Raw genomic sequence first — 16941 nt, forward strand, 5'->3', positions numbered from 1 at the left:
GAGGAGCTGGACAAAGGCAGCTTTTTTCAGTGCCCCCGCTCTGCTCACCTTTAATAACTTGAGTGATTATATGATGACAACGAGCCCAAGAGTCCACCTTTTTTATAAGGTCACCCAAAGCTTCAGAGGTTTGCTCTTCACTTCAGAAGTCCCGATTTCTTCCTTGTAAGGTTGTGTGTACACAAACAAAACAAAACCTATCTTCACCAGAGCCCTTCATGTCTGGAACAGCAAGTGGGACCTGGGTCTTTAACATATGTCTGTTTGTAAGTAAATACTACTAAGACAAATGTTTCCACAAAAATAATGGTATCTACATATGGTAACCATTCAATCTTACATCTCTCATAAATACTATAACCATTTTGAAACTATTGATGTCAGCTTTGATCCAGTGATATGCCAGGAAAGTGTTATTACTTACATTACAACCCTATTTGACCACCAACCCTACTTAGTTACAAGTGACCATGTTTTAAAAATAGCAAGAAAAAATATTATCAATACACTTGCAGCAATTAATGAGACCTCAAGAGCTTTGCTGTCTGGGAAGAAGGCGGCCTGATGAAGAGCATCCTTTGCAGCACCAATTTGCTTCCTTTCACGCATCAGAAAGCAGCAAAGTTGATGGGTGAACGCAGCACATGGTAGGAGCCAGCAGTTCAGGTGGTGGAGACATTCCCAAAGGTTTAGCACTGCCCCTCACCTGAAACATGGCCTGAATGCCCAAAATACACCTCAGCAAAGTTATTTCCTCTTTCCCTTTTTATTGATCCCAAAATAATTGGAAACGGACGCTCGGATGCCGTTCAGCCCTGATTCAGTTCTCCATCTCTTGGAGCACACGCAGCCCTAAGCCAGCCACACGGGATCCTTAATTTCTCCAAATTTCCTCTTGTCTCTGCCAGCATTATGCACCACCCCTGCTCTCCTTCCCACCTCCTCCCTGCAGCAAAGACCTCAAGGCTCCAAACTGTGACTAAGACAAACTAATCAGCGCTTTGTAGCTCCATGAAGGTCCCTCCATTGCTCTCCAGGACAGGTTGCTGGTGCACACTGGAAAACCTGGCCATCCAGCAGGAGATGGGCACCGTGCCCTCCTGGTGCTGGCTGGAGCTCTTGCTCCCACTACTCTGCCCATAAAGACCATTTGTTTTCCAGAGGAAAAGACACACAAGGATCAGATTGAGCAAGAGCTACTTCCAGACAAGCGAAAGGTTTTCTATTTTAGCTTCTTCTCTGGGGCTAACCTATAGGTTTGTTCTTAACTGCTCACTTTCCTGCGTTTGAAGTAGGAATGTATAACCATAGTGCTGTTATGCTGTTCAAATGCAGAACCTGTCTGCCATTTTATCCCTTACACCCCAAAGCAATATCATACAGATACAGTATCATACAGACGGAAACTACTGCTGTTTCCCTATCCCTCACCATCCCAAAGACCACTCAGGACACATCAACTTCCCTTTATGGCTTCCACAATGAACCCGCATAATTGCTGAGCTCTGAAAATTCAGGTTTTATTGACTTTTAACACTGCCTTATGGGTCCTTTGGCCACTGAGAAACAAGCTCCCACTGAGTCTTACCTCCCTTTATCCTCTGCCTCTGTAATTAAGACAACTTTGTGGCCAAAGCCCCTGTTGTATATAAAGCACCTGCATTTCGTCTGATAGGAAGCAGCAGATTCCTAGCTGGAATGCAAGCACCTGCCTCTTGAAGCTCAGTAATCCCACTAATTGGCTCCTCCTCTCCATTTTGCCTCTAAATACATGTTCTGGAGGGAGAAAAGAAGTGCTGCCACCTGCTACCACTTTTTTTTTTTGCATCATTCCCAGGGAATTAACTTCTATGTATTTATCCTGGGCAGAGAAGCTGTTCCCCCTCCAGGTTTATTCTCCACAAGTGCCATGTAATGGGTTTCCATCCTTGCAGGAGGGACATATGTGGGTCCCAGAGCTGCTTCCCGAATGGACCAGCAGCTGCTGGCACATCTGGGATTTGAGGAGCCTTTAATTCTCCCCCTTTCATTGTATCAGCTAAATCCTGCCTCTGAGCGTGTAGTACATTATGTTAGTAGGCTGCCATGAGAGATCTCTTGGAAATGTAATTTAATTCATGAGCTGCCATAGGTGTATGCTATTTATATTATAACTTACTGCTTTCATGATACTGGACTGGTCCCCAGCCTTTGGGAGTCGATCTTCTGTTTGCTTTCCATGCTGTTTGCAGTCCCCAGGAGCGTTTGTGTTACTCATTATGCAAACAGAAAGTGTATAAGCAGATTCTTTAGAAATCTCCCGTACCTCCTGGAAGCTTTGCAATGGGAAGGTGTCCATGGGACAAGAAGAATAGAAAATAGACCTCAACTGCAAAATGCTTAGTTTTAAATAACATTTGTAAGGGACTTGGTGTCCCTTCAGCATTGCTAAGGCCATGCATTGTGTTATCCAGGTGAAATACGGCTTTCAACTTAGTCTCTTAATGACAAATGCTAATGGCGAGAGAGGTATTGATAATTCTACACCAAAATGCTCACTGCTGTTGTCTGTTGGCACTGCCACTCCTCACTGTTTTGAGCAATTGCTTTTGGTTGAATTTAGATACTGCTTTCTCACTTGTAGACAGAATGCAGATAACGTTTCAGCAGAGAAGTGAGTTTCAAGGCAAAACATAGAATTTAAGAGCCACTAGCATAAGCATTTTGAAGGTTTCTTGGGCTTCTGCCTGTTCAGCTTTGCCTTATTTGGGGCTCAGCCACCAGCAAACTGCTGAATAAGGTGTCTACCAACGTCCTCCTCGGCAGGACGCTATATGGGCTAGCGTGACCTGAGCAGCGTGAGGATCATAGCAATGACACATTGCACCACCGAAAGACAAGGAAACACACTCTCCTAAATGGAAATGGATTTAGGCACGAGATAGAAATCTTGATTATGCACAAGACAGAAATTCCTCAGACATGTCAGTGGCTCAGGCTCCTGAAGCTGACCCAGAAAATGTGGTTTGGCACCCACAGAGCAGTATTGCTTCTCCACTCCTGCATATCTTATCCAAATCTTTACTTCCCTCCCTGCCTCCAGGAGAATACCAAATGCTTTTCAATACATACCTCTCTCTGCTAACAGCAGGGTGGAAATCATCCCTTCCTGCACACTTCAGAACATCACATTTGTGAATCTGCTGTAGATACAAACCTTACTTAAAAAGAAAAAATAAATCCATTTTAGAAGTAATCAGCATTTGCACAAACCTGTTTGCCCTCTAGAATGGGCTTCCTATTGCATCCCAACCACTAAGCACCCCAAGCTAGTTTATCATCTCTTTGCCATGACCTTCATCTAACTTCAGCTTTCATACACAGGAGTGAGTTATTTTGATTAATGATGATCGCTTCTTTGTCACACCAGTAAATCAACTCAAATAAGAAACTTACACATTGTGAGATTTAGAGGAGTTGCTGCCAAGTATTATTGTAAGGTCTTTATTTATTTATCCAATGTGTGCTGTACTCTCAAATGCGCCACAATAAAATCCCTTCCACTATCAATTCCCTTCTGCCTTTTGCAAACATTGCATTTCTCCGTGTTTTCCATGGAGCTGCTCCATTAACACAGCTGTAAGACTGGTTTGTTTTCTTGTTTGTGCAGAGTCATCAGTGATCATATGAGCAATGTAAGCACAGCAGGAAGATTCAGCTCAGCTGATAATTCTGGCTTTGACAGGAAGGGTTGTGTTAACAACGGCTTGCCAGGCTGCGGAAGAGGGCTTGGAACTGAAGTTGCCAGCAGAGGGGAACCTCAATCCATCCCACTCCTACCAGTTTGATGCCAGTGCCAGCTACAGTACCTGCTACCAAAGTATACCTGTCCTTTACTGCTCTAGACAGTAACCTGTGATGGTTTTCCACCCGCGTTTTGGATAGTAACAGCCTCATCCTCCTCTCAAGTCCATACAGAAGATAATGATGTGTTTGGGAGCTTTGGCAAGGAACCATCCAGGGGTACTGGCAGTAGATCATGGCCATGCTTTGGCTGCAAGGACAATGATTAACGATTGCAATGAGCAGCTTTGAAGCATCCCCTTTATTTCCAAGTTTACACCAAGAATTTGGCTTCTTTTGCTGCACCAACTTTAACAGGATATCAGTGTGGTAGAGAAGGAACACCCCCCAAAACCCCAAAACCCAGTGACAGTAAATGCCTACGGATCAACACTTCTGTTGACCTAGAACCCCTTCATCATGTCAGAGACTGAACAGAAGTTACCAATAGCATTTGCCAGATAGTCTTTTCCCTTCTGGGATTAACCAGGAAAGGGTTCTGATGAGCCCCATGTGGGCACCTAGAGCTGGAAGAGCCTCTGGTCCCTCTCACCCCAGCAGTGTCACAGAAAGTGGCAGCTGTGGAAGCAGCAAATGGCCACATGGAGAAGTTATAATTACACATTCACTGATATGAGTTGGAGCATTGCTGCCACAGCTTTTTAACAGAAACTCAAGTGCATTATTCATGGGGCTTTTTAAAGTCTGTAATCATGGGAACTGCTTCCTCTACATTTCTAACCACATGGGAAGGATCTCGGAGTACCACTTCAGCTCCCATTTCAGACCAGATGCCATTTGTGTAAATGCAACTGTGTGCTGAAGGAGTCACATTGTGAAAATTCAAAGGAGCTGAGTTTTGAAAAGTTGGCCCAATCTGGCCAACATTGGAAGGATCTAACCTGAAATCATTCAGAATGACTCTGAAGCAGTTTGCTTTGGAATAATAGCCCTTGACAAAGATGCTGTGGCTGACACATCTGCCCTGCGAAACATCAGTCTTCTTCAAAAGGTCTCTTTTCAGTTCCCTGCCAGCAGCTCGAAGCTGTTGAAAAGGGAGGGATGGGGCATGGTGGACATGGATAGCTGTGTGGCAGTGATGTCCTTGCAGCACCAGATGTGCATGAACGATCTCCTGCCCCCATCTTAGCAACAAGTCAAAAGGGAGATGTCTTTGATGCCCCTGGTTCAAGAGGTCTTCCATGTCACAGGTCACTCCTCAGGACTGCATGGGCAGAGGATCACACCACCAGATTACACTGGCAAAAGAGTGGGAAAGCACCTTGCTGCTTCCTGGCCTCCTTTGCAGGCAGCTGCTTTGAGTGTGGGGATGAGGATAACAGGGGCTTGCCATGGGAAAGAAGACTGCAAGTGGCAAAAGAAGCACCTCTTAGAGAGGAGTTTCTGCCCACAGCATCCCATAAGCTCAACGACCAAGGGCACAGGGGAAGAAGTTTTCAGCAAAGCAGAAATGATGCTGAGACCAGGATCTGCACTTAGAGCCGAGCAGTCATTGCTATGAATTTCATGCTTTCTTCTAAGTGGCAACTAGTGAAAACTGAAGCCCCTGTATTCTGTAAAGGCAATGCCAGACACAAATACTGTTTTCATGTAGAATCTTGGTGGCATGTGCCAATAAAAGATGAGCATCAGCCACAGATATTGCTTAAGGATATCTTAATGTTGTGTTCACTGTGCATTCTGCAGCCTAATTACACTTGCCTTCATTATTAATAATGTACAAACCCAGTAGTAATGGATTAAGACAGTTTTCATGATTTTATTTTAGGTCTTTCACAATGTAAGTCAAAACCAGATGGAGAAAAAAGGCAAAAGAAAAATCCTGAGATGTGAAGAGATCATTACAAACACCAAAACGAGAGATTAAGTATTGCAGAAAAACAGACATTCCTCTTGCTACCGTTATGCCAAAACTAATGGAAACTGCCATCATTTGGAAGGGAAATGGAAACAATTGGGGAATATTAATTGGGGCACACATTATGCAGTGATTTGGAATTCCTTTATGCAGAAAGACAGAGAGGAAAGAAGTTGTTATATTCTCTCAGCCTCTGGCAGTCTGTGGCCAGAAAGGGAAGGTCATGCTTGAAAGAGGAGGCAAAGCTCCCCTGCAGTCAGCTGAAGCGTGTTTTCAGCCCTCCTGCTTCTGGGGGATGCATTGTGCATTCACAGCTGTTTCACTTTCTGTTTCTTTTTCTCTTTTTCTTTCTTCTTCTTTTTATTTCAAGCTAAAAAATTGGCTATCTTCACTTTCCCCAGGATACCTACCCCTGTGTTCACACCCCCCCCTTTTCCAATGTACCTGTTAACCCAGCTGCTAGAATATTATAAAACATCTCAGAGCCACAGAAAAACTATTTTTTAAAATCATTGCAAAAAAATTAACAAATATTGGAAAGCTATTTTGAAAAGAAAACCCAACTTTTTCTGTTTTCACATAGTACATCTATCCCCTTTCCCTACAGCCATTTCTCTGGAGATTTCTCATGCACAGCTGAGCTTTAACCAGTAACTCACAGGCAGTGTGAAAAGTCTTAATTTAGGAAGAAACAAGGAAGATGGCCAGTGGGCTTGAGGAAATCACAACCCACGTGTATGGACCTATATGAAGGAAAGAGCAGCAAGAAATCCTGCCAATTGCTCCACATGGCTCCCTTTGCTCCTCAAACCCCTCCCTTGCAGATCACTGCATACCAAGACAGTAGGTGCAAGAGATGCACTGATGCTAGCAGAAAGCACTGCATCACAATGAAGTGATTCAGCACTCTGACTGCGTCACTCCTTAGTTTACCTTGTTTCATCACTTTGTGGTTGTGCTTGTAAAAGCACCTTCAGCCACTGGAAGGTGTTGCACACACTGTCAAGCCAAGAGGGACCATTTTTCAGATGGCTTGCCACAGACCCCTTTTATAGGGGTTATTTAAATGCTTATGATATAGGAGGGAAACTTCAGAGGAATTAGGCTCCTAAACACCTCGGACTGCTCTGCCCTGGGAAGTCGGTATGTGCCAGGATGGAGCAATTCAGCTCTTCTTCAACATCTCCCCCATGTGGCATCAGTAATGTTCACAGTGCTTCGTGCAATGCAATTCATAGTTGGCAAAAATAAGAGGGGATGCCAGGGTTGCTGGTAAAGAGGCAACACTTGGCTCTAAATTCACACTTTACTGGCTACCAGCTTTCTTAAGCATTAACTTGGTTTTAATTCACGTGGTCCTTTCTCCTGGCTCCATCCTATGTGTCATTTCAGGGATCGGTGCTTTCCCCTTCCATAGAAATAATGTTGATATATTTGAAAGATCAGGTAATTTCTTTAGACGAGCACTTTATTTACCTGGGATACAGATTCAGAGCATGTACACATTTAGGAGAGGAAGTCTGGCATGCTTGAAATCTAATAAAAGTTGGAGTTGGGTGACCGAGCAGCAAATGATGGGTTTTTCCAGCCTCCACATGCTAAAGTGGAGGTTAAGCACAAGCAGCAGGTCAAAAACTGTCAGTATTGCAACAAGATAGTTAAATTAAATTCAAATATCAGAAGAAAAAAAGTCATGGTTTCTTTATAATGAACATTTTCATGTAACATTTAACTCAGAGAGTGGCTAATTCCATTTATGTTAATAGTAAACTAGCACAGTTTTGCTTTTAGCTTAATCACTAAGCAACGGAGCTACCATCAGAACTCAGGTTATCTAGCAGTTATCCCACAGATACCTTTGGGTCTGAATTCTGACACTGCCCCATTAAAACCCATGGGGAGTTTCCCAAGAGTCCCATAACAGGAGAGTCAAAGACATAAAACCCGAGATGTTAATTGGTCCCAATCCCATTCATGGTTCTAGTCCCACTCAAAGCCTTTTAATTCATGGAAAGCTTGGGCAGAAATGATAGCACCAATTATTGCTAAGAGGTACCAAGGTGCATTACTTGATATTTATTATTAACAGCATCATTTAAAGCAATTTTCATCCTAAGGATCTCAAAGCTTTTTCACATTAATGAACGAAGAGCCTCACACCATCACTGTGAAGTAGGCAAATGCTGTTCCCAGCTCACAGATAAATGAGGAAGATCGGAATTAAATTACATCATTAAATTCACACAACAGATACAAGACATGTTTTCCAACAGGAACAGCAGATCTGAAATGATGAAGGGGTTTTGCAGCCAGTGAATCCATCTTCTTGCTCGGGAAATCTGAGTCCAGAGAAAATCTACTGTTTGCCAAAGCTCTGTGCAAATGGAATCAGACAGAGCATGTTTAACATGGATGCTTCCACTAGCAAGCAACTTAGCCTATAGCCTAGAAGGAGTTAAAGCCTAAAGGGTTACAACATCTGGACAAGATCTGCTGCCAGGGTTACCTCGCATGGCTGTTTGGAATATTTTTGCCTCTTTTAGCAGGAATAGCAGACCCAGCATGCTCTTTGGAAAACCAGCTCTTTCATTTAAATTTGCATTCAAAACCAAGACAGATTTTGCTTTGCCAAACGAGTTCCCTATGCAGCATCTGAGGGATGGATGCAAAGAAATCAGTTAATTTTTACCAAGCAAGCACTTATAGCAAATGTCAAGAGGTGGGGGAAGAGCACAGAGCCTGCTCTATCTCACAGAGCCATTCAATAGTTAGTAGTTTTACCAAGACGAAATAAAAATGTAAAGCTTGGCTGGCTCACACCTCCCAGCTGGGCTCAGCTTTGATGACCCCTGAGCTTACAGGTTGGAGGGAAAGTTTGCAGCTGGCTCAAGAGAAAGAATTGCTTGGTGATGGAGCTCTTGGGCTTCTTGGTGGCTTATTACAGTGACACAGTACTGATGCAGTTTGCTTTGGGGGCTTTGTGGGGTTTTCTTTTGCTTATTTGTTAACTAGAAACAGAGCAAGAGACTCTCTAGGCAGAAGAAAACATATTGAGCACTTGAAGACTCAGGAAAAAGTGTTTTATTCCCTCCATGTCCTTCATGTCTGCTCACCGAGCGCAGAGTGAAGCTAACCGGGATTTTGTGTTTCATTTGTTGGCTGCACAACTGGGGTTTTCTTTTCTTATTAAGTGAAACTCTGCATTGCTGCTAAAGTGCTGCGATAGCAGATACACTCTCGGCTCCCCTAATTGCTGCTTCTGCATTTAGGAAGATCCTTATCGTTTATCTCTCATGACTCTCATTAACGCTCGCTTTTACACACACGCGCGCGCACACACACACACACCCCCATCATGAACATACATCACAGATTAAGTGACACAAAATTGTCATCGTCTTCTTTGGCATTCAACAGGACTCTGCATTTGAAACGCTCTGTCCTGGACCCCCTGCTCAGAGGTGTGAGGGCATTTTGTGTCTGAAGGTAGCTGACAAATTGGAATTATCTGGGTATGTACTGGCTATCTACTATCTCCCTGCAGAGATCTCAGCTTCTTTATACATTTTCTCTTTTACTCAGCCTTGGTTCCCCTCTGACTCAAAGAAAGGTGTCTATCTTGTTTTCTCAAGTGCTATACCCTTTAATATATTTAGACATATGTGTATTTCTCTCTCTCTGAAGCACAATGCTGACATGCTGCTATACAACATTTGACTTCAACCTCTCCACTGGCATGACCATTCTCTCTTGCTGACCTCCACACCATAATGAAAACATAAAAGTCAATACTAATTTATAAGCAATTATAGGAATAATAGACTTGTTGAGAGTCTCACTCCTGCATCCTTTACACATGAGGTTATGGTCTCCTGGTTTTTTTAAGTCTCTTAATCTTGCACGGCTGCAAATAATGAAACATTTCTGAGCTTTCAACCACAATATCAAAGCTAACTCAGAATAATGAGCATTTGTCAGTACAGCATTTTCCTTTGGTACTTTTTAGTACCAAACGAAAGCAAAATATGAAAGAGGGAGAATGAAATCAGAACCAACCCGATGTCGCAGTGCTGAAGCATGTTGTACCCAACGCATTACCATCAGCTCCAATCTTACAGGACTTGGGTGGTAGTAAATGTAATGTTGCTTTTCAATACCATTACTTAGTGTCATAAATATTTTGTTGCAGCGACGGCAGGCAAGGGAATCCAGCCTTTGCATGGTTCCAGGCTTGCCCCCACTGTGACAGTTTTCTATCCCCTCCTAAGTTCTGCTTCATTTCCAGAACTGAATCATTTAAGCTGACCTTCCCCCTCATCCCAATGCTCAGCCCCGCAATACAATGACTGTCTCCTCCCTGCCTTGGAAATCACTTTTTTCCACTGCCCCCCAGCACAGCTCTGCAGCAACAGGGCAAGGCACATTGAGAACTGCAACACACACTGCACACAAAGGCAAGGAGCAAACTGAGACACAGCACCACAGCAGAGGGACGGCAGGAGCCTCAGACACAAGAAGCATCCACTCGTGAGGAACCAGCTGAACTGTGATTCTCTTCATGATGCAGTTATGTTTTGTGCAGATAAGGATTTGACACATTCAAGACATCTCTTTCTTCCCAGTCCCAGGGGAGGATGGGATCAGAGTCTGGCCAGGGTACAGCAGAGGCTACATGACCACAGTGACCCTCAGATGACAACCCTGCCAAGCGATGACACTGAAAATGTACAGCAACAACTATCCTTACCCAGCACCAAAGGCTCAACACACGTGTTGGTGTCAGACAGATGAAAACATGGGCCAAATCTCCTCCTCCTGTGCTAGCTAAATGCCAAGAGTATATAACATTCAAGAGGATCACAGCTCCTACCTAGCCCCACCATTTGTGGGTGACTCTTGATGCACAGAGCTGTGCTAGTAAAGACTGCAGCAGGAATGTTACAGCACACCTATTTCAAGGGTATCTTTGATCTCCCCTCATTATACAGCACATCATTCCCCAAAGAAATTGAACTAATAGAGACAGTCCACAAATCAATTTTTACTCTCCCTGAGCATGAAGAGAGGCAGTGGGTTGTCAGCTACATGTTTAGGGACAGGCACAGCAAATAGGGCTCACATCACATATGCTAATGATGTCATTAGGCACAACATGGTCCTTGATGAAGCTTGCTAGGTTGTGTTTTAACTTCTTATCCTTCAACAAGAGCAAGAGGCTTTTCAGCTCCCTTTCAGACTAGACCTAGCGGGATCATTAGAAACTTGGAAGTGGCTAACAAGATTTCTTCTTAGGGAAATGGGATGGCAAGATTAACGTAAAAAAATACAATACGCAGAGCAGCAGGTTTGATTTCCAGGCTTTCCCTTAAATACATCCCGATTTTAACTGAAGCTTTTTTCCAAGGCAAGCCAGCTTACAAAATGTGAAGGCTGACATACATGACTGCCAACTGACAATTGCATTTTGGCAACATTCCATAACAAAGAATTAGCATCATACCTATTTCTGCAGCTTCTAAAACACATCAGTGTGGTAAGGATGCTTTTAGAACTTGAATAATGCAAGTTTATTGAAACAAAGAACAAATCCTCCCTTCCCTTTTCTGCCTGTTGGTGTTAATATGACCCACTCGTGTGAAAATAAAGGTCCTGGCATTTTGCTCCTGAAGCATGGTCTGCTGAAAATCAGAGGAGCAGATGGTGGTAAGTGTTTAACTAGCACGCAAAACATTGCAACAACATGGCTGGGTTTGTACAACAGACCTCCACAGAAAATAGGAATTCTCTTTAAAGGTCAGTTGATGAAATAGCACTGTACTGCTATTAGTTCTGCAGCTGTTATCACAGCCCTCTCAGTAGTAGCCGCCTTGGAAAGACAAGAGACAACACTGCAGAAAAAAACAGTATGGAAAACAGCCCAAGAAATATATATATTTTTTTTTTAAGTGAGAAAAGGAATGGGCACTCCTGAGTACAAGAAAGACAAGGAGCTACTGGAGAGGGTCCAGCCGAGGCCACAAGGATGCTCAGAGCTCTGGAGCATCTCTCTCATGAGGAGAGATTGCAGGAGCTGGGCCTGGTTAGTGCAGAGAAGAGCAGCCTGAGAGGGGATCTCATCAATGCACATCAATAGCTCAAAGGTGGGTGCCAGCAGGATGGTGCCAGACTCTTTCCAGTGGTGCCCAGTGACAGGATGAGGAGCAATGGCCACAAACTAAACCACAGCAAGTTTCACCTCAACATGAGCAAGAACATCTTTCAACTGAGGGTGGCAGAGCCCTGGCACAGGCTGCCCAGGGGGGTTGTGGAGTCTCCCTCTCTGGAGCCATCCCAAACCTGCCTGGATACGTTCCTGTGTGCCCTGCTCGGGGTGGCCCTGCAATACCTACAGACCTGCCTTGGTAGACACTTGCTAAAGGTTTGTCCCACTAGTTAACAAAAGCTGGAGCCATTTTATCCACAGCAAAGTGCTGGAACACTTAAGGACAAATAAACAAAACTTCTAAATGTAAATGAAAGAGATCTTTCCCCTCTGATTCTGGGGCAATGTCTGTGCTATTTTGTTCACAACTTATGCTACCAGTACCACCATGTTTATTTTCTGTCTTTGCCTAAGAAAGAAATTACCCCCTTGGCAGAGAAGTGGCTGAATATCTACATCCTCTTGCTCTCATACTTAGTCAACAACCGAAATCCAGCTAAAGCCAGGTGCCCTAGCAGGTTACTAAGCTAATCTTGCTCTTAAGTCATCATTTGTGGTATGATTGCTTCTGAAAGGTCGAGTCCAAACCAAAAGATTGTCTCTGTGTCTATTTATACCTTCTATAAGGACCTAAGAGGGCCCAGACAATAATCACATCACTGTTAGGAAAGGAACTGAATGAAAAGATAGTGTTTCTCCCAAAGAACTTAAAATCCACTTGAAGTCAATTAAACACTTTATGGAAGCAAGTAAATGTACTGCACTTCCTGCAAGCCTGGCTTTTAAGGTCAGGCATCCAGAAAAATTACATGTGTTCTCCCATATAAGAGAGGACATTACCCTGTGTCTAAGGCTGATGCTGGTGCCTGGATGGACCTTTTCAATTCATTAGGCAAATTGCTTGGGCAAACTGCTACATTAGAGCTGCTGCGTATGACTCAGCCCTTAGAATGTGATGCTCCTCCTGCTCCATGCCAGCTAAGTCTCTCACAATAGCAATTAGAAACAGAAAGTCAAGTAAAAGAAAACAAACCGAGAAGTAATTTAGGCGAAGCTGAGGGGAGATTTACAGTTTGAAGGTGTAATGGATTCACCTCACGTGTCTCAGAAGCAATAAATCCTGCTTAGGGAAACGTCTGAGGAAAAAAACACTGCTAGGCTATAAAACTCCACCTCTAAGGATTATAAAACAACACGCACAGAGCAAACATCCTTTCTGAGGATAATAGGACTGTCAGAAATGATTGACAACAATGACAATCTATCATAGGCTGCCGTAGCCCTGCAGCAGCATCTTGCACGGGGCTGTCTGGCAGAAGTGAATTGTTTATTCATTCCTATACCATGTGGAGGATGGAACATGTCATAGAATAAGTGCACCTTTTCTTTCTCTGCTTTTATGCACCCACATTACCTAAGTACACCTTTTAGTTCATATAACACTGTCTCAATTTTCCCCTTGGATTTCTCCCCTCTTTCGGCTCCGCTATGCAGATGATGACTCGCGAAGCGCTGCTTAGAGGAAGATGACGCCTTTGTACCTCCAGCCTGACATCAGGAAGCTGCTGCAAACCTGAAACAAATATGAGAAAGGAGCAATGCGGCTGCAGAGCTCCTACCCTCACTCAGAGGGAGGGTGATGCTCCCTTTCCAGAGCTCTGCCAGCCCAGCAGCAAGCGTGCAGGTCAGTGAGCAGTCCCTCCAAAGGGGTATTTTCATGATGAGGAAATCCTATCCGGGGTGCTTAATGGATGGAGACCACCAGGGGCAAGAGATCCCCGCAGATTGTAATGACTTTCATTAAATCACTGTCTTCCCTGGGCAGAATCTGAGCTGACAGCCTATTGCTGAGAGACTCCACAGAGCTTATTATCTAGCCCCGCACGCAGTTTAATACTGCTGACGGGGCTGACATAGCAGCAGCAGCCTCTCTGCCAGCTCCCAGCGCCATGCTCACACTCATCCTGCCAGTGCTACTTTAGTGACATTGATGACATTTATGGAGGCAGGAAGAGGGCAAAATATGCAAGGGAATGCCCCATTTCCCAGGGAGAAAGCCCTATCACATATGGGAGATGAGATGATTTTTCTCCCCATTTTAGCTGTTTCTCTATCCGATGTTTACCAATAAGTGACATCCAGCATGGCAGATTTCTCCTGTAAAGCCATAGCCACTACCACCACAGGTGCTTGTACACCACTACTGCAAAAACTGAGGCATGAAAATCAGTAAAAAGTAGAGTAAATTGACAAAACAGATGGGCAAAGAGGCTCATCCAAGAAGCCAAGGGAGAAATAAGTATGGCCTAATGAAGGGACTGGGCTGACTCTCAAGAGCATGGAGTTCACATTCTGACTATGAGAAAATACAGCTGTGAAACCCTGAACAACCCTTCCAGTGCTTCTGTTCCTCTTCTCCATGCTGATAAGCATCCTTGTTATTCCACCCTCTCAGCGCAGCTTCACAAGCAGATGCACATGGTCCTCAGCACAGCCTAGTCCAAAAATGCTCACAGCATTTTCCACAGTGGAAAACTACGTTTGACTGATTTCATGATTCATCTTAAGCCAGAAAAATGACTCAAGATCAAGGTTAGATCCATGGTAGATCTTCTGGCCTGCTGGTGTCCAGGCAGGGTTATTAAACTTCGTATAATTTCTTTCCACATCATAAAGACTGCAAACATGAGACATCATCCCCACTGGCTGTGCTTTCAAAGCAGATTCATAGTGTCAGAGAAGTGAGAAATGGCCATTAACTGTCCCCTTTGCTCCATCACTTTTAGTGGGTTAGCAGTCCAGCTAATTCCTACCCAAAACTTCAAGCTGGATGTTCTCTCCTCAGATTATTTACCAGCCAAAATCAGGTCCACACCAAGACAGGAGAAAAGGGAGTAAAAGGGTCATGCACTGGATTTCAGCTTATCTTTGCACAGAGCCTTGCACAATCAATCTTGGTTAGAGCTGCAGGGCTCCATCTTCCCATAAAAAACACTAGCTGGGAAGAAATGAGATCAGGTCAGGAAAGGGAAATAATTGCATTGGTGATGTTTTTTCCTCCTGTGTAATTAGAGCCATAGGGCACTCTGCAGTCAGGGTTGGCAAGTACTTCATATGCACACACTGGTGGTGATATTCCTGTTTAGGTAGCTTGCTGCCAGCCACTTGTTTCCTCATTTTATTGGGGTTTTTTGTACTTGATGCTGTCACTTGTTTAGTTCTATCCTTTTACCACTACACTTCTCACCCTGTCATCCTTCCAACCTGGAACTCTGAGGCAGAAAACAGTCCTGTCCTTTCTGGGAAGCGATCCAGGATCCCCGCACATCGGGAGGATGCAGGAGCACTTGACATTTCCCCGTTGTTAATAGCATTTCCTTAATCAGTCAGTCTATCACAGGCACTTAACATGTATTCAGGACAACTGATAAAGTAGCAGAGCAATTCTCAAGTGCTAAAAAAGGATTCCTGCACAAGGAGATTATCAATAGGTGCCTTTTTGCCCCGTATTTATTTTAATCTGCAAGATGAAGATGCCTGTAAGCACCTGCCTACTCTCCTGCCTGACTCCCCAGTGTATTCCCACCTCCAGCACAGACTACGAGAGCAAATCCAAATGCACAATCTAACCCTTTGTGTCCTCTGTGACATTTCAGCAGTATTCTGTCCATTGGTTTGGGGTAAACGGAGGTGACTTGTCCAAAGACATACCACAGGGACATAAACACCATACTCATAGAAATGATATCCTGAGCACAGTTGTAATGGTTTGCTCACTGTGCATTCCACAGCCTCCAAAGCCCGGATTGACTCCCCGTGCAAATACATCCAACATTAAAACATTAATATGGCACTAATAGCAGGGATCCCCAGGCCACTTCTTGCATGCACCAAGATCTCTACCAGCCAAAGTAATTAGAACCAAAGGCTTTGAAAGTGAGACAGATAAGAGAACCACCAGACTCCACATGGGAGGATATGGGAGTAAAACACAAAAATACATAGCTTTCTCTGCTTGCCTCCTCCATTTGGACACTTGTAAAGTGCTGGCAGCAAGTGAGCCTGGGCTCTGGGGACACATTGGTTAAAGGAGCACTGGTAATTGCAACAACACTACCAGCACTGACACATGTTGGTACTTGCAATGGCAAGTCAGCGTTAGCACAGGATAGCAATCAGGAAAATCCTAAAGATTATTATTTTGCTAATCCTTACAGGAATAATTTCCTCCTATTTCCTTGTTATATGTCTATCAAGAGGCAATGAGCACAGGCTGCAATATGGGAAATACCAATAAGATGTTCACAAGACCAAAAAATCCCCCATGAGAGTGGTTCAAGCGTGGGGGCCAGACTGTGTGATCCCAGCCTTGGAGAGCTCAGGACAGTCTCAGACCTGCTTTGTGAGGGTTTAGGGCTTACCAGAGGAGAAGGGGAATGAGAACACCGTGTTTCCAAAACAACCCTCCACTACAAGTTGCCATTTTCCATCCAGGCTTTACAAATAAAGACCAAGTGGGAATATATATACTGAGTATTTCAAATGGGTCTTTTTTATAGGATGAAGGAAGCACACTAGAATGCAGGAAACCTACAGAGATTTTATGTCAAAGCAGTGGAGGCACAAAGAAACATCTGCACATTGTTTCATGACTTCTAACTGGCGTTTCAGAGCATGGCTAAACCAACAGCTCAGTTATGTGTCTGGCACTTCTAAAACTGGCATTCAGCACAGATGCTCAGTGGCAAAATGACTTCTTTTGCTAGGGCTGATGCTGGATTCCCATCAATGGGTATTGCTTCATTTTTCTCCTGAAACTTCAGAGCAATTCTCAACCCTAAATCTGAGATTAGGCCCATCACAAGCAACATGCTCCAGTCACTGAGACGCCTTTCACGCAGCTGCAGATTTCAGGAGCCAAAGACAGTTTTAAACAAGAGTCAGGGACTAATGTTTTCCACTGGTAAAACTGTTCATGAAAATCATGTACTGCCTCTGGATCTATGTAATGTGCCTTCCTTGTGTCCTAACAAATGGG

At 44.0% G+C, this 16941-nt stretch overlaps 1 protein-coding gene across 1 annotated transcript in view; it reads right to left on the reverse strand.

Moving 5' to 3' along the window:
• Positions 1 to 16941, reverse strand: part of KAZN (kazrin, periplakin interacting protein) — a gene marked incomplete at both ends in the record, with an annotated part of 214706 nt that overhangs the window by 141246 nt on the left and 56519 nt on the right. The gene's annotated exons all lie outside the window — the stretch shown is intronic.

The sequence above is a fragment of the Psittacula echo genome (assembly GCF_963264785.1).
Source record: "Psittacula echo genome assembly, chromosome: 17".
NCBI classification, from domain to species: domain Eukaryota; kingdom Metazoa; phylum Chordata; class Aves; order Psittaciformes; family Psittacidae; genus Psittacula; species Psittacula echo.